This window comes from Macaca nemestrina, chromosome 7, assembly GCF_043159975.1.
Source record: "Macaca nemestrina isolate mMacNem1 chromosome 7, mMacNem.hap1, whole genome shotgun sequence".
Classification (NCBI taxonomy): domain Eukaryota; kingdom Metazoa; phylum Chordata; class Mammalia; order Primates; family Cercopithecidae; genus Macaca; species Macaca nemestrina.
The window spans coordinates 30,692,337-30,718,322 of record NC_092131.1 but is presented as its reverse complement, the minus strand read 5'-3'; the positions used below and the strand labels follow the sequence as shown (position 1 = coordinate 30,718,322).

General features: G+C 50.3%; 1 protein-coding gene across 11 annotated transcripts in view; it reads left to right on the top strand.

Moving 5' to 3' along the window:
* Positions 1 to 25,986, top strand: part of LOC105495851 (transmembrane protein 63C) — an 85,150-nt gene that overhangs the window by 7,876 nt on the left and 51,288 nt on the right. For 7 of the 11 annotated variants that reach the window (XM_011765708.3, XM_011765710.3, XM_011765714.3 and 4 more), the window contains exon 2: positions 15,287 to 15,446. The exons of the other annotated variants lie outside the window; for them this stretch is intronic. The gene's annotated coding sequence lies outside the window, so the exon portion shown is untranslated. The remainder of the gene's footprint in view (positions 1 to 15,286; positions 15,447 to 25,986) is intronic. 11 annotated transcript variants of the gene reach the window in all.

The following is a 25,986-nucleotide window of genomic DNA, read 5'->3' as shown; positions in this document are numbered from 1 at the left end:
GTGGCGTTAGTAGACCGGTCTTCACTGGGTGGGGGGATGGAGGTTGGTAGGAGGTTTGCTTGCGGGGTCCCCGGCCTCCTGCCTGACAGCCAGGTGGGAGTTACCGCTCTGGGCTACCCTCTCCCCCACCCAGGGATTCCCCGGGGCTCTGCCGCCCACTCTCTGGGCTGGGACGGGAGGGGGCAGTCTGCTCCGCCGTTATGGGTTATGACAACGTCACTGCTGCGCTGCTGCCGGGCTGGCTGGGCTCCTGGTCCCCCAGGGGAACAATGCCACCCTTTCCCCATGTGCTTCCAAAGAAAGGCTCTTGCCTCCCTACTCGCCCTGGCCTTGAGAGAGAAACATTGTGTTTGGATGAAGGCCTTGGGGAAACTGAGGCCCAGGGGTGTTGTGGCTTGACCAAGGTCACTGAGCAGGCCCTACAGAGCTGGCCTCCCAGGCACTGCCTTCACCGAATGCTCTCTGGAGGGGCAGGGGCCCTTCTTCCTCTCTAGACCCTGGGGCCTCCCCCCACCCCAGCACCACATTTCCTCATTCCTGAGAATGCCAGGAGTTGCAACTTCTGCATGGGGCTCCAGGGTATCATGGGTGTAAGCAGGAATTAGATTGTCTGGGACAGGAGAAAATTGCTCATGAAAAACACTCATCTGAGCAGAGGGGGTGTGAGCCTGTGCTGTTCTTCTGGGTTCAAGGAAAGAATGAGAGTTGGCTTTGAGGAGAATGCCCGTGCTGAGGGGGACAAGGAGATGAACTTTCTCTTTCAACAGCCTGCAGCACTCCAGGAAGGCGTGGTTTCCTTCAAAAAGGGTCCATCTCTTAGCACCACCCTCTGTGATCACCTCATCCTCGTTCTCTCTCTGGCCCCTGTCCCTGGGAGAAATGGGCTACATTCCATCTACTGCCCTCAGAAGTGAACTTTCCCCTTAGAAGTGAATTCACCTTTTTCTTCTCCCTGGGACAGATGACTTTCCCTGGAGGGAAACTGAGGCAAGGAGAGAGTGACATTTTAGAGCTGGAGCCAGATGAGGAAACTGAGACACGGAGGGTGGAGTGAGTTCTGCAGGTCTCTTACCTACATGCAGGTCTCCTGACTCCCCAGCCACCAAAGGGCAGACTGGAGGGGCCTCTTCCTGTCTTCTCTTTGCACCCCACAGTCCCAGCACTGAGAAGCTGAGGCTGCGATGGGCCTCCTGACGGGTGTGGAGGTCGATGACAGGGGACAGCACCGGCATTTTCTCCTTCTTCAAGATATGTTTTTTAGTTTCTTGGGAAGGAAGCAGCTTGAAGAGGGGAAATGAAGTCCCTTGGTTACCTTCCCATCATGCCCCCACAGGGGTACACAATTTCTGTAGGCCTGTCGGAGCCAAAAACAGGCATCCCTCCTGCCCAAGTGCCAGCAGCTGTGAGCATAGCTGGCTGGGGAGTGGGGATCCACAGGTAGAGGGACTTCAGTTATCTCCCTGACAGCATCTCCGGATGGGGGGTTTGGGCCAGCACCTGTTTGCCCCAAGTGAAAGGAGTTGCCATGTGCCTGGCTCATGAATTCCTCCTTTTCAGATACCCTCTGAGCACAGCACCCCTGAAGCTGGCCCCTGCTGGCTTCACAGGAGCCTTGGGTTGCATGATGACCACCAGGAGCTGCTGGGGTGACCCTGTGGGAAGGAATGGGGTTCCCAGTAAACCAGATGGGAGCCAGCTGCTTGTGGGATGACTGTATAGTGCCAGAGAGGAGAGGGCCTACCATACTGGAGGGAAACTACACAATATGTGTCCCTCCCAGCTAGCAGAGAAAGGGTCAGGCCTCAGAGAGGCCCCCTGGTGAGAACCAGACTTAAAGAGCAGAGAGCCTGGACCAAGCGCCTCTATTGGCTGGCACTCTGCCCTCAACTTCTCTACCTGATAGCTAGACATGAAAACACCTTCTCCAGACGGGTGGGAGGGCTTTGGAAACTTGTCAAGTGTTTGTTACGATGGGAAGTATTATTCCTGGAGTCTCTGGTCTAGGTGGAAGCCATCTGTTTCCTGCCTCAATGGCGGAAACATGGTTGTTTCTCCTTCAGAGGATGCCCTCTCCCTCTGTGGCCAGCCTAGAGCACCCTTCTAGGCTGGGAAGGCAGGTCAGCCCTCCCCAGCCCACTTCAAGTAGTGCTTGGGGTCTTGAGGAGTTTCCTTCCCCTATCCCCAGCTGCCCATTACATTTAACATATTTAACAGGATGTTCACCTCTGTAAAATGAGGGTGTCTAGTGGAACAGTGGAGCTTCCTACAGGCCTGTACCTTCTCCACTGCCTCGACTCTCAAATCCCACGAACTCTGCTCTGATTCTTCCCGGGGAGTGGCGGGTGGAAGAACCATAAAGATAATGGGCATAAAGTGCTGGGAGCTGTTTGCACAGAGCGTCCAGTTTGCAGGAACCCACGTGGTGCTCAGGCCATGGGCAGGCTCACACTGGGAAAGGCTGTAATGAAAGTGCTCAGTGGAAGTGCTCAGCTTCCAGTGAGATCAGCAGCTTTTAGTGCCCTGTTTTGCCTGAGGTGGGGCCCCGATGCTCACTCTTCTTTCCTCTCATGGGAGAGCAGTGGTTTTCACAGCTTACACATCAGCATGGGTGGTGTAAATGGAACTCCACATTCTTGCCCATGAGTTGGCTGGTGCAACTCCTGCAAGGTAGGGTTACAGCAGGAGCTGAGATGAGAATGTGGGCAGCTCATGAAGTATGGTGTGTCCTTGCTCTAGATCTGTCTGCATTGCTCAGGCCCAACCGAGGGTGGCTCTTAAGAAGAACAACGTGTGGCCAGTACTCCATGTTCTGTGTTTCTAGGGCAGGATATGTACTCAAGCTGCCACATTCCTTGCCAGCACCCCTGGGACTGGTGCTGAGACATGCAGAGGCAGAGTGGGCGGGGAAGGGGTGCCTCATTGTCACCTCCTCCCTCCTTCTAGTCATTAGGAATGCTTCCCAAAGGGAAACCAAAGCCTAGATCTGCTTAGAAAGGCGGGACTAGGACCCAAGTGTCCTGGGCTCCCACCTTCTGCTTTTCACAGCCTTCCACTCTGCCGTTTGACACGAGCACCCTGAAGATGAGATGGGAAGAGCTGGGCTGGCGGTGAGTGAGTCATGCCCAGCCCTGTGCCTGTAGACCTTCATTCCTGCCAAGCCAGGGCCTCTGGTGTCCTTAGAGGATCAGAGGCAGAAAGACCAGGCCGGCTTCCAACAGGAAACCAAACTGTCCCCTCCCCATTACTAAGTGGCCTGGCCAAGCAAGGTCCTGAAGACAGAAGCCTTCTCCTCACTCTGGCTGGGTCTTCTCAGAGTTGTGCCCAGCCAGGGGCATGCTGGCCTCAGGTCATGGAGTCGCGGCAGAAGAGAAAGTGACCCTAAGGTCTTTGGAGAGATAGGTGGGCAAGATGAAGCTGTGCGTGGTCCGCTGGGATACTGGCTGTCTGTTGGGTTTTGGGTGTTGAGGCCTCATTGCCTTGGGGTGTCTGAGTGGCAGTGATTTGGCCATAGGCTAGAAACGCTACAGAGGGCAATGGAACATAGACACAGGGCCCTGTGGGGAAATCAATCCTGCTTTGATGGGGGGGCATGGAAGCACAGAGGACCTGTCACATATGGACTCACTGTCTGGGGGAGCACTTGGGAGCTGCATTCCCACCTGTTTCATTACCTGCTCACTTCACTTCCGTGAGTCTTCCATTTGCAACATGGTGAAGCAATTCCCTCCACACAGAGCCATTGGGAGGATGAATGGGAGGAAGCGGAAAGGTGCCCAGCATGGTGCTTGGTAACCGGGAGTCCCCTTCTTTTCATTTGTTCATCCCTCTGCCTGCTGAGTGGCCAGCTGTCCAGGGACCTCTGGGATGGCAACCATGTTTTTTTTGTTGTTGTTTTTTTCTGAAACAGAGTCTCATTCTGTTGCCCACTCTGGAGTGCAGTGGCACTATCTCGGCTCACTGCAACCTCCGCCTCCCAGGTTCAAGCGATTCTCCTGTCTCAGCCTCCCGAGTAGCTGGGATTACAGGTGTGCACCAACACATCCGGCTAATTTCTTTGTATTTTTGGTAGAGACAGGGTTTCACCATGTTGGCCAGGCTGGTCTCGAACTCCTGACCTCAGGTGATCCGCCCATCTCAGCCTCCCAAAGTGCTGGGATTACAGGAGTGAGCCAACATGCCCAGCCAGACCATGCTTTTTCGATGACACCAAACAATGTCCAACAATGTCGACTGCTCCAGGCACTGTTAAAACTGAACTGTCTCCTTCAAAAAGGCTTCAGGCCATGCATGGTGGCTCATGCCTATAATCCCAGACTTTGGGAGGCCTAGGAGGGAGGATTGCTTGAGCCCAGCAGTTCAAGACCAGCCTGGGCAATATAGAAAGACCCTGTCTCTACAAACAAGTGAAAAAATTAGCCAGGCCTGTAGTCCCAGCTACTCAGGAGGCTGAGGTGGGAGGATAACTTGAGGCCAGGAGGTTGAGGCTGCAGTGAGCTCTGATCGCACCACTGCACTCCAGCCCAGATGACAGAGCAAGACCCTGTCTCAAAAAACAAAACAAAACAAAACAAAAAAACAAAAAGGCTTCTCACATCCCTGAGGACCTGGCAGAGGGGGAATCTTCTTAGAACCAAAGGGGTGTGTGTGTGTGTGTGTGTGTGTGTGTGTGTGTGTGTGTCTGTCTGTCTGTGTGGTGTGGGCAGGGAGTGTCCTTCCATACAATGAACAAGCTGTTGCTGGACGAGGGACCCCTCCTTGGCTGGGGCCTCATGTGCCCAGGAGTGTCAGCTAGGCCTGGTTTGGGGAGACCTTCTCAGGCAGCAGAACAACAGCCTGAACGATGAGCCTGGCTTGAGGCCCTGGAGCCACTCAGCGGCCTCACATTCCCTGTCATTACTCCTTAATCCTCTCCACGCCTTAGGAGAGAAAGCAAATCTGAGTCACCCGCTCAGTAGATTTGAAAGCTGTGGCTTGACAGGTTGTGACAGCCACAACCACACTCACACACCAAAGCAGCAGAACCCAAACTGGGGCCGTGGCCAGTCTGTGTCCAGGGGAGCCATCTGTGCGCTGTCCTCCCAAGCACAGCTGACACATCCTGAGCTCACCTCTTACTGCTGGGGCTGGTGGTTTTGCTGAAGTTGCTTGAGACAAAAGGACTTGGAAGAGAAGGTCGTGCATTTCTCCCCTTCCCCTCCACTCTGGGCAGGGAGCCCAGAACCAGGTTCTGCTGAAGGACATCTCGTGTCACGGGAGCAGGGAAGGTGGAAGGCTAGGATTCCCACCCGGCCCCCACCTAGATTCCAAGGGGCTGAGCCAAGGCAAAGGAAGGGGACTTGGCCTAGCCAGGCCCAGGCCTCACACTCCATGGAGGGGCTCCTTGGGGCCCTGGCCCAGGCACATGCATACAGCTTGTGCTGCATGGAGCAGCCAGGGAGGAAGGGACAGGAAGCCCCTGGCCTGGATCACAGAGCTACCAAGTGGAGGAGCAGAAGGAGCCCCAGTCCCAGTGCCCTCTTGTGTGGCTGGGGAGGGAACCCAGACCATCACAGCCGTGATCTGTTCCCAGAGACAGGGACAGAGGAGGGGCAGTGAGTGGGAAGGGCAGGCTTTCCGACTCAGTCCTATCCCAGGTCCTGGTGTCCCCGTGACTCTCCCCACTTCCCCTGGGAGTGACCTTTGAACCCAGCTCTGACCCAGAGGCTGCCATTGAAGGCTCATCTTGGACTAAGCCCAACCTGTCTTTTCCAGTGAGGCTCCCTTCCCACATGCTCTGCTCCCACTCAGGGGTTATTTGTGTGTGGGGAGGGGAGATGTGTCAGATGCCCTTGAAGTTTTTACAAAATACACATGCCTGGCTTTTCTGCCCCATCTCACCCCAGCTCGGCTAAGAACCATTGCTGTGGCAAATCAAACATGCCCTGGACTGTCTGAGCCACTGCCTCTCCCCATCCCAGTCCTAGTCCTTATCTCTATCCTCATCTGTTCATCTTCCTGCCCTTCAAAGCCCAATTCAAATGCTACCTCCTTGATGAAGCCCTCCCTGGATCTCAGCCAGATGAGATCTTAACAGCCTTGAATGCCCTTAACACATTGTCTCTCTCTTCTGCTAGAGAGTGAGCTCATCCTTTCACTTTTCTAGTGTTCCTTGAGTGCCAGTCACACAGAGACCCTTCAGTAATTCATGGGGAAGGGGATGGGTAAACAAGGAAATGGCTTAATGACAATAGCTTGAAAAACATCATAACATTCTGTGAAAATAGCAATACAAAGCTCCATGAGACATTCTGGCAAGAATGCTAGTAAAGCTGAATGTGTATATGCTTTATGACCAATGGTTTCACATCTAGGTATACATTACCTAGAGAAACTCACACATGTGTTCAAGGAAACAGCTCTAAGGGTATCTAGGGCAGCAATGCTTGAAATGCAAAAAGAAGAGGTCTTGGCTGGACTCTGTGGCTCACACCTGTAATCCCAGCACTTTGGGAGGCCCAGGTGGGAGGATTGCTTGAGCCCAGGAGTTTAAGACCAGCCCTGGCAACATAGCAAGACCCTGTATCTACTAAAAAAAAATTAGCCAGGTGGGGTGGTGTATACCTGTAGACCCAGCTACTTGGGAGGCTGAGGTGGGAGGATTGCTTGAGCCCAGGAGTTTGAGGTTTCAGTGAGCCATGATCATGCCACTGCACTACAGCATGGGCAACCAAACAGAAAAAAAAAAAAGAGAGACCTCAACCTCAATATCTGCAATAATAGAATAATGAATAAAACTGTGATACTGTGGCCGGGCGCGGTGGCTCAAGCCTGTAATCCCAGCACTTTGGGAGGCCGAGACGGGCGGATCACGAGGTCAGGAGATCGAGACCATCCTGGCTAACATGGTGAAACCCCGTCTCTACTAAAAAATACAAAAAACTAGCCGGGCCAGGTGGCGGGCGCCTGTAGTCCCAGCTACTCGGGAGGCTGAGGCAGGAGAATGGCGTAAACCCGGCAGGCGGAGCTTGCAGTGAGCTGAGATCCGGCCACTGCATTCCAGCCTGGGCGACAGAGCGCGACTCCGTCTCAAAAAACAAACAAACAAAAAAAAACTGTGATACTATGCAGCAGTTAAACTATGTGTAATTGGGGAATTTTATTTTGTATAAATTATACCTTAGCAAAGCTGATATATATGTACATACACATACGGATACATTCTGTATTAACATGAATAAATTTCAAAAACAGTGTTGCAAAGAAAGGAAATTTCAAAATAATACCATTAGTGAAACTTTAATTTTCTTTCTTTTTTTTTTTTTTGAGACAGGGTCTTACTCTGTTGCCCAGAGTGGAGTGGTGCGATCTTGACTCATTGATGCCTCCACCTCTCAGCCTCAAGCGATCCTTCCACCTCAGCCTCCCGAGTAGCTGGGACTGTAGGTGCACACCACCACACCCGGCTAATTTTTTTTTTTTTTTTGTATTTTTGTAGAGATGGGTTTTTGCTACGTTTCCCAGCCTGGTCTCAAATTCCTGGGCTCAAGTGATCCACCCACGTGGGCCTCCAAACATGCTGGGATTACAGGTGTGAGCCACAGTGCCTGGCTGAAAATTTAATTTTCATAAAAATCACAAAACAGTACTAGCTATGATTTATGGATTTACTAATTTCTCTTGCAATGCCTACCAAGCTGATGCTTGTAGTGCTTTGGAGAGAGTAGGAGCTGAGACTGAAAGAGGAAAAGGAAGGGCTTCTAACCTGTCAGTAACACTTCATTTAACAAAGAATAGCTGAAGCAAAAATGACAGAATGTTTACATTTGTTAATTCAATTGGTTTAAATGAATTGTTCGAAGTTGAAGAAAAGTAATCTAAGATGTCTATGGAAAGGTGCCGACATCTCCCTGGGGAGTCAGGAAAGGGTCCAAGAGGAGGTGATAGCTGGGTGTGAAGGACTTGGGGAACTGGCAGGTTTCACTGGGGTGGGAGAGTTGGGAAAAGCAGCCGTGGGGGCTTAAAGCCAGGGAATACCTGTGCCGGCTCTTTGCACGTCTGAAATGTTTGTTGACTGACTTTGTATCAAGCTGTGCCTCGGCTGCCCTCTCATCCCCTTCTCTGATTTCAGCTGTTCTATTTCTGAGTTGTGTACATAGTAAATAGAGTCCTGGGGGAAAAATCATGTGTCATTTTATGATTTTTTAGAGATGAGATAATCTAATGGGGGTTAGGAGAGGATTGAGGCAAATATACAAAATTGAACATTAAAATGGGGAAATAGCCGCTAATACAGAGAAAATAGAAAGAATTATTGTTATTATTATTATTATTATTATCATTATTGGTACTGTGTTTGGCCATATGTAAATCCACTTGAAAACCAGCGAAACTGATGATTTTCTGGGAAAATGTAAATCATCATTTTGACATCAGGAGAGGTAGAAAATCCCAACAGACCAATAATCACTGAAGAAACTGAGTTTTCATAAAATTCTCCTCCAAGAAAATTAAGGTTCAGATTACTTCTAGTTTCTATCAAATCTCCAAGGCACAGATAATGCCAATGTTATTTAAACTGCACCAACTACACCAAATCACAGAGAAGGAGACATTCTAAATTATTCTATGAAGTACGAACAGCATGGATACCAAATCTTGTCAAAGACAGCACAAAAGGAGAAAAATGACTGAACAATCTTATGAATAGTAGTGCAAAATTCATAAATAGCAACAAATGGACTCACACAGCATTATGTTACAAAAATGAACATACCACAAGCAAGTGGGGCTATATTCCAGAAATGTAGATTCCATAGTAGAAAAACTGTTAATGTAATTGAACAAACTAATAGCTCGAAAGAAATAAAAAATCATACAAGCAACTTCATAAGTGCTAAAAATGTCTAAAATGCATTCGATAAAATTCAACATGTCTCTGATTTTAACTCCTATGTCATAGGAATAGATGGATATTGCTTAACATGATTTTGTGTATGCCTGTGTGTGCTTGTGTGTGTGTGTGTGTATTCAGACATAAACACACAAGGAAAGAATGACCCCCATGACTGTAATTCTTTAATACTACTCTAGGAGTACAAGCCAACACAAATTTTGAAAATATAAGTTAAAAAAGTGCTAAATGTATCAAAATTGTAGACGATAAGATTGATGACCTGGAGAAAAAGGAACAAGATTGTCAACTGAAAAAAAATTACAAATAATAAAAGAATATACAAACATGATTGGTAATAACTATTAGAAACAAAAATATATAGCTTGTCTGTATATAAACAGACTTTAACTTTTTAAATATAATGGAAGAAATTTAAAATATCAGAAAAAGTGCTAAAATAACCAGTACTAAGTCTAACCAGAGGTGGCAGGAGCAGCTCTTAAGACTACTTCATTCTTGGTTCCCTGGCACTTGGAACAGGGCCTGACACATAGTAGTAGACATTTGTCAAATGATGGAACTGCTTCCCAGATTGATAAACAAAGCACACTTAATATGCAATAATAATAATAGTAACCACCACCATATAGTAGTGGCCGCTGTCCTGTTCTTTACCTGTAGCCTAAGGGGTGATCTGTCCTGGAGAATGTTCCGTATGTGCTTGAGATAATGTATATTCTGCTGCTGTTTGGAGGAGTTTTTTGCATATGTCTGGTAGGTCCAATTGGTCTATAGTGTTGTTCAAGTTCTCCATTTTCTCTTCTCTCCTTCCTTCCTTCCTTCCTTCCTTCCTTCCTTCCTTCCTTCCTTCCTTCCTTTCTTTCTCTTTCTTTCTTTCCTTCCTTCCTTCCTTCCTTCCTTCCTTCCTTCCTTCCTTCCTTCTTTCTTTCTTTCTTTTTCTTTTTCCTTCCTTCCTTCCTTCCTTCCTTCCTTCCTTCCTTCCTTCCTTCCTTCCTTCCTTCCTTCCTTCCTCTCTTTCTGTCTTTCTCTCTCTCTCTCTCTCTCTCTCTTTCTCTCTTTCTCTTTTTATTTCTTTCTTGTTTCGCTCTTATTTCCCAGACTGGAGTGCAATGGCACGATCTCAGCTTACCGCAACCTCCACCTCTTGGGTTCAAGTGATTCTCCTGCCTCAGCCTCCCGAGTAGCTGGGATTACAGGCATGCGCCACCACACCTGGCTAATTTTGTATTTTTAGTAGAGATGGGGTTTCTCCATGTTGGTCAGGCTGGTCTTGAACTCCCGACCTCAGGTGATCCACCTGCCTCAGCCTCCCACAGTGCTGGGATTACAGGTGTGAGCCACCGTGTCCTGCCTAGTTCTCCATTTTCTTATTGATCTTCTGTCTGGTTGTTCTATCCATTATTGAAAGGAGTACTGAAATCTCCAATTATTATTGCAGTGTTGTCTATTTCTCCCTTCAGTTTTGTTAATATTGCTTCATATATTTGGGTGCTCTGCTGTTAGGTGCATATGTATTTGTAATTGTTATATCTTCCTGGTGAATTGACCCTTTATCATTATGTAATAGCCTCCTTTGTCTTTTGTGGCAGCTTTTGACGGATACAAATACTGCCATCCTTGCTCTCTTTTGGTTACCATGTGCATGGAATGACTTTTTCCATCCTTTCACGATCCACTTATGTGAGCCTTTACATCTAAGGTTGAACCTCTTGTGGGCAGCATATATTAGCTGCATCTTTCTACACCCCTTACCTGTAATAACTCATTTAATCCTCACAATAACTCCATGCAGATGGCGTTATTGTTATCTCCATTTTTAGATGAGGAACCTGAGGCACAGAAAGGGTAGGCAGCTTATCCCAGGTCCAGTAGAGTGGAAATTTGAACCAAGCACTCGACTCTGAGTTTATGCTCTTTGTATCCATCCTCCTTCATAGTCAAATTGGAACTTTGAATTTAGAGGGAGGATTGTTGGGTAGGGGAGCAGGAAATGGATTATTCAAACATGACTTTGGGACAACTGTGTAGCCCCTTGAAAAAAATAATAAAGTTGAGCCCTACCACAATCCCTGCATCAAAATAAATTCTGGAAGTGGCAAATATATTTTAAAAAGAAAGAAGAAAGCCAGGTGTGGTGGTGCGTGCCTGCAGTCGCAGCTACTTGGGAGGCTGAGGCAGGAGAATCACTTGAGTCCAGGAGTTCAAGGCTGCAGTGAGCTATGATTGTGTCACATAAGTACTCTAGCCTGGGCAACAGAGTGAGGCCCTGCCTCAAAAAAGAATAAGACAAAGACGAAGGAGGAGGAAGAAGAGGAGGAAGAGGAGGAAGAAGAGGAAGAGGAGGAGGAGGAGGACGAGGAGGAGGAAAAACAACAACAACAACAACAGGAGGAAGGAGAAGAAGAAGAAAAGGAGAAAGAAACCTTCAAGTCCCTTTCCTCAGCTGCCGCGAAGGTGCTCCGTCCTTCCGAGGAAGTTAAGGCCGCGTTGGGGTGAGGCCCTCACTTCATCCGGTGACTAGCACTGCGTCCGGCAGCGCCAGCCCCACACTTGCCCGCGCTGTGGCCTCCGTCTCCGAGCTCGCCTGCATCTACTCGGCCCTCATTCTGCACGACGATGAGGTGTCTGTCACGGAGTATAAGATCAAGGCCCTCATTAAAGCAGCCGGTGTAAATGTTGAACCTTTTAGGCCTGGCTTGTTTGCAAAGGCCCTGGCCAATGTCAACATTGGGAGCCTCATCTGCAATGTAGGGGCTGGTGGACCTGCTCCAGCAGCTGGTGCTGCACTGGCAGGAGGTCCTGCCCCCTCCACTGCTGCTGCTCCAGCTGAGGAGAAGAAAGTAGAAGCAAAGAAAGAAGAATCCGAGGACTCTGATGATGACATGGCCTTTGGTCTTTTTGACTAAATCTCTTTTATAACGTGTTCAATAAAAAGCTGAACTTTAGAAAAAAAATGAAAAAAAAAGAAACCTTCAAGAATACAAGTGGAAAATATGGGCAAATACTTTCATGATTCTCAAATGGGAAAGGCTTTTTAAGCAAGTCCCAAGGATGCCATAAATAAAGTAAAAAAGAGATGAATGACAATTTGCAATACACATGACAAGAAGTCAGTTGCCTTAATTTAGAAAAACTTCTTAAAAAATCAATAAGAAATTAGAAAGGATGGATGCAGACAAGTCACAGAAAAATAAGTGCAAAGGCCGATCAGTCAATAAACATGAAAACATGTCTGTCTTTTTTGACAACTGAATTACAAATTGAAACAAGATACCATTTTTAAACTCACTGTAAAAATCCAACAATCTGATCATGCACACTGTGTGAGGGTGGAGAAAAACAGGCACTCATGAGTTGCTGGGGCAGAGAAAACTGGTTCACCCTCATTGGAGGACAATTTGGCAATATCTGTCAGAATGTTAGGTTCACGTAAGTTTTGACCCAGGGATATCCTCTAGCTGGCATCATACATGTGCACAAAGATATAGAGTCAAAGAGGTAGGCTGGGCGAGATGGCTCACGGCTGTAATCCCAGCACTTTGGGAGGCTGAGGCAGGCAGATCACCTGAGCCCAGGAGTTTAAGACCAGCCTAGGCAACAAAGTGAGACTTCATCTCTACAAAAATTTAAAAAAAAAATTTAGGCTGGGTGCGGTGGCTCATGCCTGTAATCCCAGCACTTTGGGAGGTCAAGGCGAGCGGATCACCTGAGGTTGGGAGTTCTAGAGCAGCGTGACCAACATGGAGAAACCCCATCTCTACTGAAAATACAAAATTAGCCGGGCTTGGTGGCGCATCCCTGTAATCCCAGCTACTTGGGAAGCTGAGGCAGGAGAATCGCTTGAACCTGGAGGCAGAGGTGGCAGTGAGCTGAGATCGCGCCATTGCACTCCAGCCTGAGGAACAAGAGTGAAACTCCATTAAAAAAAAAAAAAAAAATTAGCCGGGCATGATGGTGGGTGCCTGTGGTTCCAGCTACTTGAGAGGCGGAGGTAGAAGGATCGCTTGAGCCCAGGAAGTTGAGGCTGCAGTGAGCTGGGGTTGTACCACTGCACTCCAGCCTGGGCAACAGAGTATGACGCTGTCTCAAAACAAACAAACAAGAAAAAACAAAGATATTCATTACAGAGTATGATGCTGTCTCAAAACAAACAAGAAAAAACAAAGATGTTCATTACAGCTTTGCTTGTGCAGCAAAAAATGTAGAAATAACCTAAATATCAATCAACAAGGACAGATTCACAGAAATTGTAGTGCATTGGTTCAGTGGAACACTAGGAGCTATTAAAAGAATGGAGGAATCTGTCTGTGTGGTATGCAGAGATGTGTGATGTATGTTAATTAGCAAAGCAAATGTAAGTACAGGGAATATGTTCCTGGTTGGGTTTAAAATAAAGATGCAGGCATAGATAGACGTGTGTGTGTCTGTGTGTGTGTGTATGTATGTTCATATTTCTGGAAAAACTTCTCAGGAAAATTTAGGAAATGACGATATTTATGTTGGAGAGTGGGATATAGGTCTGAGATGTCCCTTCATCCATCCATGCCATGTTTCTTTTTCCTTTCTTTCTTTTTTTTGTTTTTGGAGATAGGGTCTTGCTCTGTCACACATGCTGGGGTGCAGTGGTGCTATCATGACTCACTGCAGCCTCGACCTGCTGGGTTTAAGCAATCCTCCCACCTCAGCTTCCCGAGTAGCTGGGACTACAGGCGGACATCACCACACCCAGCTAATTTGGTTTTTTTTTTTTTTTGTACTTTTTGTGGAACTGGGTTTTTGCCGTGTTTCCAAGGCTGGTCTCTAACTTGCAGGCTCAAGTGAACCTCCCACCTTGGCCTCCCAAAGTGCCAGGATTACAGGTGTGAGCCACCATACCCAGCCTAGATTTCGTTTTCATTGTGTATTATTTTGAATGGTTTGATTTTTTTCCCCTAAGCATGTTATTTTCAGAATTTAAAAAGCATACTTAAAGCCGGGCAGGGTGGCATGTGCCTGTAATCCTAACTACCTAGGAGGAGGAGGCAGGAGGACCATTTGAGCCCAGGCATTGAAGACCAGCCTGGGCAACAGAGTGAGACCCCATCTCAAACAAAACAAAACAAGAATATTTAAGAAGAAACAGGCCGGGCGCGGTGGCTCAAGCCTGTAATCCCAGCACTTTGGGAGGCCGAGACGGGCGGATCACGAGGTCGGGAGATCGAGACCATCCTGGCTAACATGGTGAAACCCCGTCTCTACTAAAAAATACAAAAAACTAGCCGGGCGAGGTGGCGGGCGCCTATAGTCCCAGCTACTGGGGAGGCTGAGGCAGGAGAATGGCGTAAACCCGGGAGGCGGAGCTTGCAGTGAGCTGAGATCCGGCCACTGCACTCCAGCCTGGGCGGCAGAGCGAGACTCCGTCTCAAAAAAAAAAAAAAAAAAAAAAAAAAAAAAAAAAAAAAGAAGAAACAAATTATAAGGGGGAGAATACCAGTTAAAATGTCTCACCCTGAGCTTTGTTTTTAAATTCGTTTCTCAGTGGTTCACTTCTTATTGCATTCACAATTTCAGATGTGGGCGGGCCCAAGAGATCACCGCCAATCTTTATTTTGTCCGTGAGGAAAATGAGAGCTAGAGAGGGTTTAGCAAGCTGCTGGGGCTCCCTGGCTAGCCTGACTGCAGAGACCAGGCTCCTGTGATGCTGCTTTCAGGAAACGGACCAATGATCCCTTTATGTGGATTATAAAATCATCCTTGGACTTGTCTGCCCTTTCCCAGTGTATCGTCCACTGAGTCTTACTTCATGGGTACCCATGTGGGGAACTTGTTAAAATGTAGGTTCCCAAACACCTTCCTGGAGATTCAGGTTCAGTGGGTCAAGGCAGGGCCCTTCCACCTGCGTTTCAGCAAGGCCTCCCCCTCCTCCCGCAGATGATTCTGAAGTGGGTGATGTCTATGACCCCTTTGACCTCCCCCAGCTCAGCCCTGCTGGCGTTGTCTGTGCATCTAGGCTGAACACCCCCACACCAGCAAGGGAAAATGGGGTGCTCTAGCTTAGCAGGGGAAGTGACAGCTGGTGCCTGGGCTCCCAGTGCAGTGCTCTCCCCATGGCCCCCTCCTCACAGCTCATGCTCTGCTGGGTTGAATGGTAGCCCCTAGCTCACCCACCCAGGCTTGGGCACTGGCTGGCCTGGATTTGGAACTGGGGCAGGCTGGGGGTCGTGGATGCTTCCGGAGTACCCCTCACCCCATTGGAGCTCCCCAAGGCAGGCCTTGTGGGAGATACTGACAAGCACATTGGAGCTGGGAGGGGCTTGGCCAGCTTGGGCTTGGGGAGGAGCTGCAAGGAGGCCAGGGAGGACTGGGATGTACGCCCGCCTGCCCTGAAAGGGTTCTGTTGTCCCTGTGCCATAGATCCTTGGAGGAGCCTCCCTCAGGGTCAGGAATCAAGCGGGGACACGGCTGAGCCACTCAGAAGCACCTTTTCCTGGGGACTGATCAAGAGGAGGGAAGGTCCTATAACAGCCCAGGGGCCACGGGGGGCCTGAGCCCCAAACCTCAGCTGCTGTTCCAGGTAGGTGCCCCTGGCATCATCCCATCACCCATCAGGGCTAAGCCCTAGCACCAGCTCCCCACCTTGAGCCTAGGAAATGTGGCCATCCTGGCCGCCCCATGGCCTGCAGCTCTCCAGCCAGCACTTGGGCAAAGGCCCTCCCTAAGCCCTCCTAAACCCACAACCTGCCAAGAGAGGGGCAGGAACGGCCTAACCCCATTCCGAAGGGCACTGTCCCAGGTGACCCTGCCCATGAGGCCTGGGAAGGGGCGGAAGATGCTCTGGTTTTGGTTAGGATGTCCTCTGTCCCCTAGAAATTCCCCTGGGGCTGAGCTGCTAGCTGGGCCCCCGGTGGTTCTTGCCCAGCTGACTCTGGTTTGGGGCAAGCCCAGAATCCGGCCAGGCATGGCTCTTCCAAGAGTTCCCTGACTCTTGACACTTTTTCCTCTAGGAAAGGATTAAGACAGATGGTATCTTCATAGACTACTAGAGCTGGGGATCTTAGAGGTAGAATCCAACTGCAATCTCTTTTTACTTCTCAAGCATTACTTATATCAATAGTGTAGTTTCCAATGTTGTGGTTGAACATCTCAGAGGAATCAGGTGTAATCTTGTCAAAACAGCACGGGAAGCCCTTTGGCTCTGGACAGCCCTTCCTGGGCTCATTGGCCTCCCTTTGCCCCTCAGTCCAGCCTGTGCCCCACGCTCCTCTTCCTCTCCTTCCACCTTCCCAGTTACCTCCAGCAACTCCTTCCCCCTTTGCAAAAGGAACATTGACAGTGGCTGGACATTCCAAGCTAGAAGGTATTGAAGCTAGGTTAGCATCTAAGTGAGGCTTTCTTCCTTATTTAAGTAAGTAAATACATTAATAAATAAATCTTTGAGGAAGGATTAGAGAGTCCGGGAAGCTTTCCAGAGGAAGCTCTAACTGTGATAAGACTTCTCTATTTGAGAGTGTCTCAAATCTCTCTTACATGAAAGAAGATATTATCCTGCATGGGGTGTTGGCCAAGAACATCGTGATTGTTGCTGTTATTGACAAAAGTAATCTTAGATATAGTTCTTTACGTCCCCTTTATAATTTCCTAGTCCTTTTTTGGGAGAGCCCTCCAGCGCAGGGAACCTTAGCTACAGGCAGTGTGTCACTTCTGTTCCTCTGGCCATTCCCAGGCCCCAGCCCTATGCCAGACTGTTGTTCAAGATTACTAGAAGAGGGGCCGGGCGTGGTGGCTCATGCCTGTAATCCCAGCACTTTGGGAGGCCGAGGCGGGCAGATCACGAGGTCAGGAGATCAAGACCATCCTGGCTAACACAGTGAAACCCCGTCTCTACTAAAAATACAAAAAATTAGCCGGGCGCGGTGGTGGGCGCCTATAGTCCCAGCTACTTGAGAAGCTGAGGCAGGAGAATGGCGTGAACCCGGGAGGCGGAGCTTGCAGTGAGCGGAGATCGCCGGGAGGGGGAGCTTGCAGTGAACGGAGATCGCCGGGAGGGGGAGCTTGCAGTGAGCGGAGATCGCCGGGAGGCGGAGCTTGCAGTGAGCGGAGATCGCCGGGAGGGGGAGCTTGCAGTGAGCGGAGATCGCCGGGAGGGGGAGCTTGCAGTGAGCGGAGATCGCCGGGAGGCGGAGCTTGCAGTGAGCGGAGATCACGCCACTGCACTCCAGCCTGGGCGACAGAGGGAGACTCCATCTCAAAAAAAAAAAAAAAAAAAAAAAAAAAGATTACTAGAAGAGGCAGCAGTGGAGCCAGATGGGTTCACATCCCAGCTCAATCACCTACTGGCTTCATCATCTCTATGTATTTCTGTCTCTTCATCTGCAAAATAGGGTTAACAATAATACGCTAGGGTGAAGATTAACTATGGTAATATGTGTAAAGTGCTTGAAACAACATCTAGCACCCAATAAGTGCTTAACACATTAGATCTGATCATTGCAAAAGTCTGTTCTCTCCCAGCCATAGTCTGCTGCCTGGTCAACCTCCCTAAGGCACAGTGCAGACATCCAAGTCCCTGGCTCTACAACCATCCGTGGCTCCCCATTGCCTAGTTAATGACTATGCTCTAACTTCACTTTAAGGGCTTGAAGGCAGAGACAGATATTGTTTGCCTTGCATGTAATAAGGAATCAGTAATGTTTGTTGGGAGAGGGTTTCTATCCTCAGGGTGGGTGAACTGAGTCCCTAAGGAATGGAAGTGCAGTCACCTACAGCCAACATCTGGGGGTTTGATCCAAGCTCTTCTACCTCCCCAACCATAGCCTGGCCAGGAGCAGACCTGGATATGGGGCCCTGGATCCACACACAAGGCTAGGGATAGTTTCCCTTGGATCCACTGGGTCTGCAAATGCAGTGAGCCCTATTTTGGGCTCCAGCCTTGGTCCACATCAGGGTCAAGAGAGGACATTTGGCCATTGCCCAGACAGACAGTGACCGCAGTTATAATGTGTACTCTCTGATGAGTTCAGGCCAGGCAGCAGACTTGACATCATGGTCCTCATTCATCGTGGGGCTGTGGCCAAAACCTTGGCTCCCATGGCTCAAGTGGGAAGCCTGAGGCCAGCAGAGACTGCCTATGATCTGGCATCTTGGACAGAGAACTCAGCTAGCTCCATCCTGCATCTCAGCCCCTGTGGTGGAAGAGAGGCCACACACTATGGAGGAACAAGCCCTGGGCTGGGGCAGGACAGAACAGCGTTTGAGACCAGCCTCCTCATCTGGTGGAGAGACCTCAACCGTGTCAATGAACTTCTCTATTTTCCCATCTGTGAAATGGGGAGGATAACACCCGCTTCGTAGAGTCGGGGTGACGGCAAAATGGTGCAGACTGCCCAGAGCCACTGCATGCATGGAGTGGGCACTTGGGAATTTGCAGCGATTCTGATCAGACCGTCAAAGTTGTTCTCCAGGTTGCCGAGTGGAGCTGTTTCAGTCCTGACTTCCAGCTTTCCTTAGGTGGGGAAATTGTCCTCGCCTGGCCTCCACGCTGAGATAAAGGAAAATAGTGGTGGTTTTGGCAGAAGCAGGAAACAGTTCAAATGTTTCCAGACTCCTGGCAAGGGTGGGAAGTGCGGGAGGGAAGCAGCGCAGCTCTGCCTGGTGTTCTCAGAGATTTTTCCACTTGGAGGCTCAGTGCTGCCAAGCCCAGGAAGCCAGCAGTGAAGGGACAGGAAGGGGGCAAATCAGAGCATGCTGGTTCCTGCAAGATGGTATTTTTCTCTTTATCCACTTGCAAAATGAACGAATCTATTGGGATTCCAGGTACTGGACTAGGCAGCAGCAAGTAAAACAGACATGACCCTGCCCTCAGGGGGCTTTCATTCAAATGGAGCAGATAATAAACAGCGTATTATGGATGATGTATGTTAGAAGGAGATAAATGCAATGGGGGGAAAAACACAGAGAAGGAAAGGGAAAGCAATCAGCAGTGCCAGAGGAGCTGCGTTATTAAATAGGATGGTCAGGACAGACCTCACTGGAAAGGCAACATTTGAGACACACAGATTGTTTGCTCCCCTTGGGGATTCCTGAGAGGCCCGGGGGCTCAGAATCAAGGCCAAGTGCCTTTCATGAGATCCTGGGATAGGAGCAAAATCTAGAAGCTCTTCTAGTCCCAGCCCAGATAATGTCATGCCCTTTCTCCGAGACCTTCAATAGCTCCCCACTGCCTATACAATCAAGTGCAAATCATTCAACTGAGATTCAGGGCCTCATGATCTGGTCCCAACTTGCCTGTTATCTCACCAGACCCTTCTCACCCCACTTCTTCAGCCAAGCTAGTCTGCCTGTCATTTCTGGAACAGTCCGCTGTCTGTTTCCCTCTTCCTCTCATTTGTCCCTCTGCTCGGACTATCCTTGATCCCACTGGTTTCTGTCAGTATAGATATCTCACCCACCCTCCAAATGCCACCTCTCCGAGGCCTTCCCTGACCCCTGGAGCTGTGGTCTCTGAGCCCTACAACTTGGCTTGTTCCTTTCTCAGCGTGTGGCTCTTACTCTGCCTTGGGTGTAGGCACTGGTTTTCCTGTCTTGTGTCTCTACCTGGCTGGAAGTGCTCTGGGCAGGGCCTGGGCTCCTTCACCTCCAGCAAGTGTGGGACTCAGTGAACGCTGGCTGAACTGTGTCCCTGCTCAAAGGCTTCCAGCGACACTGTGACAAGCCAGGCCCACTCAGGCAATGAAGGCAGAAGTGGAGGCAGGCAGGAAAGGAGAGAGGAGACTAAAATGTAGGTGAGAGATGATGGAGGAGCTGGTGAGGGACGAGGAGAGAGAAATCCCCACTGTACTTTTTCCAGAGAGGCAGATTGTCGCAGACAGAAGGAGGGATCCCTCTCTTCCCCCAGAAATAGCTAGTACTCCCTTCAGTCTCCCAGGGCAGTGCTTCCTTGTGTCTAACTGAAATACCTCTTGTTGCAGCTGCAGTTCACTTTCTCTTTTTCCATCATCTGGCTTCAGGTCACCATTCAAGTCCTCATTCAGCCTGGATCATTGTGGCTTTCCTGATCCCCTACCCAAAGGGCAGGAGCAAGGTCAGAGGAGGCTGGCTCCTGCCCTGGAGCTTGTACTCTAGTTAAGGAGGCTATGGTGATCCCCAGAGCCACATGGAGACTGCTAGGGAGCTAAGATGTGGGGCCACCGTGAGTCATGGAGGTTGTGCCAGCCACCACCCCTCAGCCTCTCAGCACAGCCTCCCTGCAGGGCTAACCTTCATCACAAACAAACCTGTGAATAGAGAGCTCCCACTAGTGTAGCAGGGATTCTCAGGCCCCTCATGGCCCCCAGGCCCTGTGAGGCCCTGTGAGCCAGACCCACATCCTCTGCTATCTGCCTCCCACCCATCACTGGACCAGCTGTACTCAGAGAGCACACGAGGCAGCCAATGTGACTCCAGCCCTATTTAAACAGATGGTGCCAGAGCCCAGAAACAGGCTTCAACCTGGTCCCCGTCCCGGCTCTGCTGCCCCTGAGGGGTGGTGCATTTCCATCCAGGGGACCTGAACTAGGCTCACATCTTGTCCTGCCCCCGCTCCCCATCTGCCTCTCGGCTGGCTTTTATGCGTGCCAAGGTCTCCTCCTGGACCGTTCTGCCCTGTTCTCCACAGGGTAGGAGGCCCATGTGTCCTCAGGCTAGGAATGTGATGCCTTGAGGCCAACTGGCTAGGTTCAAATCTCACTAAGAACAGTGGTTCCCATCTTGGTGGTGATGTGAGGATAGAGGTGCTCTTGTGCTTCTAGAGTCTTAGCACAGCCCCTGGCAGGTAATAAGGGTAATAAGTACTCAGTTCAATTGATCTAGTGCTGTTTTTGTTTTTTGTTGTTTTTTTTTGGTTTTTTTTTTGGTGACAGTTTAATAAAGCGTTCATAAAATGTTCCCAGTAGGCTGGCTAAGAGCAAGGTAGCCGAGAGAAAACCAAGTGGGAAGTGTTCTGTGGTCACATCCACAGCAAAGAGAAGGTATCCATATTTTAAGAGCTGCCTCGGCTGGCACCTCCAGGCAGCCTTCCGGGATTCTCCAGTTCTGAGGCAGGAGCTCCTCCGCTGTGCTCCCAGTACTCCTTGAACAGAGCTCCAGAGTACAGCTATGTGGTCTTGTTATGGTCTCCTTAGGGGTCTGTGTACCCACTAGAGCCTTGTGTCTTGCCTGTAGGCACCTCGAGTTCAGGGAACAGAGTCTGGACCGTAATTTGCTGAATAAATTATTTTGTGAGTGATGGGTGGGCAGCTGGCAGAGGCAGTGAGACTGAAAGAATCAGCTGGAGCCTGACTTTCCCAGGGCCTGTCCTCAAACTCGAGGTTGCCCACACCAAAGTCTTGGGGGTCGAATGAGGAGGCTGAAGAGGAGCCCCCCTCTCCTGTTCTGTGGTCTAGGATAGTGACTCTCAATGTGAGGTCCCTGGCCCGGCGGTATCAGCATCCTTCAGGGACTTGTTGGAGATACACATTCTCAGGCGCTACCCGAGACCTGCTGTAGCAGAAACCCTGGGGTGGAGCCCAGCGATCTGTGGTGTAACAAGCCCTGCTGCTGGTTGTGACCCACCAAAGTGTGAGACCCATTGCTGTAATGTTTCAAGGGTGTGCGTTCACTTTCCCGTAAACTAACACCAAAGAGGAGAGGAGGTAGTGTGTCTCTGGGGGTGAGGGGTTCTCTCGCCTGCTGAAGGCTTCCAAGAAGGCCCCTGGGGCTGGGCCCCCAGGACATGGCTCCTACTGGACCCCCAATCCCGAGGCTGAGATCATTGTACTGACAGGGCAGGTGCGATGGGGACAGTTGAGATGCCCCTGTCCTCTCCCAGGTGGTCCTAGACCAGACAGGATGCTGCTCCCACCTGGCCTTGAGTTCATTCCATCCCCGCTGCCATTGCCCAGCATCCCTTCTACGTGCTGCCTGCAGCGGGGCCCCAGGGCAGACACAGCTAAGGGAGACCCTAGAGATCATTGGCTAAAATCACATACATTCACACAAGCCCCAAAACACACAAGTGTATACAACTCAATATGCACACCTATGAACACATAAATATGCATGCAACCCAAAACACAAGCATCTAAAACCCAGATTATAATCACAAACACATTCCCAAGCACAACCAAATACCCCTCAAAACATACTCAGATACACACACAAACACATGGACACACACACCTCAAAACACACAAGCACCAATTCTAGACCCACTGTATTGGCTTCCTAGGACTCTGCAACAAATTACCACAGAAGAGAACCACAGAAAGTTATTCTCTTCCAGTCCTAGAGGCCAGAAGTCTGAAATCAAGGGGTCAGCAGGGCCATGCTCCCTCTGCAGGACCTAGGGGAGGATCCTTACTTGCCTCTTCCTAGCTCCTGGGGGTTGTCAGCAGTTCTTGGCATTCCTTGGCTTGTAGCTGCCTCACGCCAGTCTCTCCCTTTGTCTTCTCATGGCTTCGTCTAAGGACAGCAGTTGTTGGATTCAGGGGCCAACCTCATCATGTATGACCTCATTTTAACTAATTACATCTGCAAAGACCCTGCTTCCAAACAAGGTCACATTCTGTGATTCCACGTGGACATGCATTTTGGAAGGAAACTGTTCAGCCCAGTAGCTCTACACATCCCAAACACATAGCTACAGAGGCAGACAGGCACGCGCGCGCACACACACACACACACACACACACGCACTCCTCTACCTGGCACATGGAGCGCTGAGCTCCTGAGAGGAGAGAGAGTCCCTGAGTGTCAGAGCTATCCACTCCTCCACTCTGGGTGTCCAGCACTGAGAAGCCTACATCCTTATTACAACATTTACCTGGTGATGCTGCTTTTCAGTTTGGTTTTGTTGTTTTGTTCGAAACAGTTAGGTATGCATATAGTACAAAATTCAAAAAGCAGTAAAGACGCTGGGTGTGGTGGCTCATGCCTGTAATCCCAGCTCTTTGGGAGGCCGAGGTGGGTGGATCACCTGAGGTCAGGAGTTAGAGACCAGCCCGGCCAACATAGTGAAACCCTGTCTCTACTAAAATTACAAAAATTAGCCAGGCGTGGTGGTGCACGCCTGTAGTCCCAGCTACTCAGGAGGCTGAGGCAGGAGAATCGCTTGAAACGGGGGAGTGGAGGTTGCAGTGAGCTGAGATCCTGCCACTTCACTCCAGCCTGGGCAAAAGAGTGAAACTCCATCTCGGGGGGAAAAAAAAAAAAGCAATAAAGAGAACAGAGTGAAAGGTAAGGCTTGCTCACCCTGCTTCCTCGCCACCTAGTTCCCCGCCTGGAAGACAAGCACTGGCAACAGTTTCTTGTGCATCCTTCTAGAGGAAACAGAGACATGCAGGAGGCAGCATTCTCCATGTGCCGTCTGCATCTTGCTTTTCCTGCCTGGCCACGCACCACTTGTCGTTTATTCTGGCTGCTTTCACACCACTTGGGTCTCCTCCACCTGACTGTGTGCTTGCTGAGGACAGGCCATATGTTATGGATCCCTGCCTCTTCAGCGCCTAGCTCGGGGTTGGCCCAGAGCAAGTGTTCAGTGAAGGCTGGCTCTGTCTAGACAGTAATAAATTGTCAACAGCTGGTTGGATCTGAGTGGGACTGGCTGCAGAGCTTTGGTTGATCAGAGCCCATCCTGGCAGCAGCAGGAGGTGGGGTGGGTGGCCCCAATAGGCTGCTCCTGCTGGTGGGCACCTCCCCACTGGCAGCCTTCAACCCAGCTCTAGCTGGAGCTGACTCGGGTTGGGGCCTCTGCTGCTGTATCCCTATGGCTGCTTCACCTCCCTCTGCTCCTCCCTGCCCCCTCCAGACTCCTACGGAGGAAGCAGTCAGGGGAGAGGCTGGAGGGTGAACCATGCTGCCTGCCTGCCGGCATCTTAGCCCAGGGGCCCTGCAGGAGCTGAGCTGAGCCATTGCCCAGCCTTGCTGGCTGAAGACTCAGTGGGGACTTGTTGCCACAGAGACGAGAATTGCAGCAGTAACTCAGGGTTGAACTGGATCCTGCAGCTTCACCCAGTTGTGGTGAATGTATTTGCTCCACAACACTCAAATATGAGATGCACCACATTTTTTAAAAAATCAAAACAGAAACAGATGCCCCAGTCTGAGATTTGCCATGACAGTCTTTGAGCAAAGCCCTAGGGGGAGACAGAGGTGGGCAAGGGCTGCTCAGCCCTCTGGGACTAGACCAGGGAAATGCTCCTTTTGTCCCTCTGTGGAAGGAGGGCTTAAGTTAGATGATTTGTAAGATCTCCTCCAGCCAAAACACTCTGGGTTTGACATCATGGGGGTCCTACCAAATGAGTCCTACCCCAACCCACTGCCGATCTTTCCTTTCTTCTGCAAATATTTGTAAAGCACTCAACCCTATCCAGCACAGCAGAGGAAATAATCAGCAAACACAGCCAAGGGCTCTGTTGTCAAGGAGCTTCCCTTTGCGGGGAGGTGTGGGGAGTCAGCCATCTGTTACGTCATCCCGTAAACAACATCGAATGTACTAGGTACAACAAGGAAAATTACACTTAACTTTATTGAGCCATTGCAGTGTGCTAGGCACTGCTCTAATGTTTCATGTGAGTTGGCTCTCTTAAACCTCACATCCACCCAATAAGGCATGTGCTATTAACATCTCCATTTTACAGATCAGGAAACTGAGGCACAGGGAGGTTAAGAAGCTTGCCCAAAGACATGGGGCTAGTAAGTAGCAGAGGCAGAACTTGGGCCCAGAGAGTCTAGTACTAGAAAGCCACATTTACTGCACGCATGATGCCTGCCTCCCAAGATGCTCGGAGGCATGGGACTTGGGGAGCTGGGCCTGGCCTGAGCTCTTCCCTAAGGAAGCAAAAATGGAGCTGAGATTAACCAGGAGGAGAATGAGTCAAGTAATGGGAGGGAGAACCTTCCAGGTGGTGGGACTGGCATATACAAAGGCCTTGTGGCAGGAGGGAAGATGGCAATGCTCCAGACACGGAGGGAACAACCTAGGAGGCTAGAGATGGAAGTGAGGGGGAAGTTTGACACGATGAAGCCAGAACACTAGAAGGGCAGCACACCCAGGCCTTGGTGGCAAAGTTAAGGAGAGTGAAGAAAGCCTTTCTAGCTGGTTCCATAACAGCTTGGTCCAGAGGCCTCCCTGGGCACTGCAGACTGGGTTCGGTGCATTTGCCAGCCCTTCTCACACCGCGTTGTCACTGCCTTTCAGCCAAGGCCTTTCTCATTCCCCTTCTAGAATGAGCTTGAGGAGGGTAGGAACACATCTCATCCTCTTTAGCAACCCCTACCCGGGTGAGAACTCAGGAAAGAGTAAGTGAGAACAGTAGGATGGAAGGGAGGGTGAGATCACTAAGACCTGGGGGTGTACCCAGAAGGCTGCCTGAAGAAAGCAAGTTGAACTGGGCCTTGCCAATGGAGCACTCCTGTTGGGCAAGAATCAAGGTCCTCCACAGAGGGGAGGAATGGAGGGGGCAGAGACAACCAAGGCCTTTGATGGGCAAGGGGCCTTCCTTTGGCTGGAGCTGAGACTCCTCGTGGGGAACTGGGGGAGGTGAGACTGGAGAGGCTCCTGGGACCAAGAGGGCCTCCCCTAGTCCCAGCCTCTGCCCTGGAGCAGGACAGGACCCGAGAGCTCAGATGTCAGAAGGAGCAGGGAGCTGTGCAAAAGCTCGGGCCTTGGCTTTAGATCTCCACTCCTGCTGCTCAGCTGCTAGTTGTGTGAGCCTGGGCAGGCTGTGCACCCACTCTGGGCCTCAGCATCCTCCTTTGTAAATGGGGACAGTTGGTACCTCTCCTCTGGCAGGACTGTGGGGGCCAGGTGAGATGATGACTTTGTAAACATACTTTGTCACCTGGAGGAGAGTGCACATAGGCCCTCCGTCAGGCTCAGAGGTAGTCTAGAGACCAGGCCCATTCAGGACCCCACCCCCCACCTCCTGGAGGCTACCATTTCTCTTTTGTTCCCTTCCCTATAGGAGTCTAGGTTTAGACCACCCCAAAAAATGACTAGAGGGGCCACAGTGGCCACCATCTTCCACTGATCCACTGAGTTGGGGTAGGGAGGTGGGAGGGCTGGGGCAGGGGGCTGGGGAGGCTGCTCCTGCCTGCCC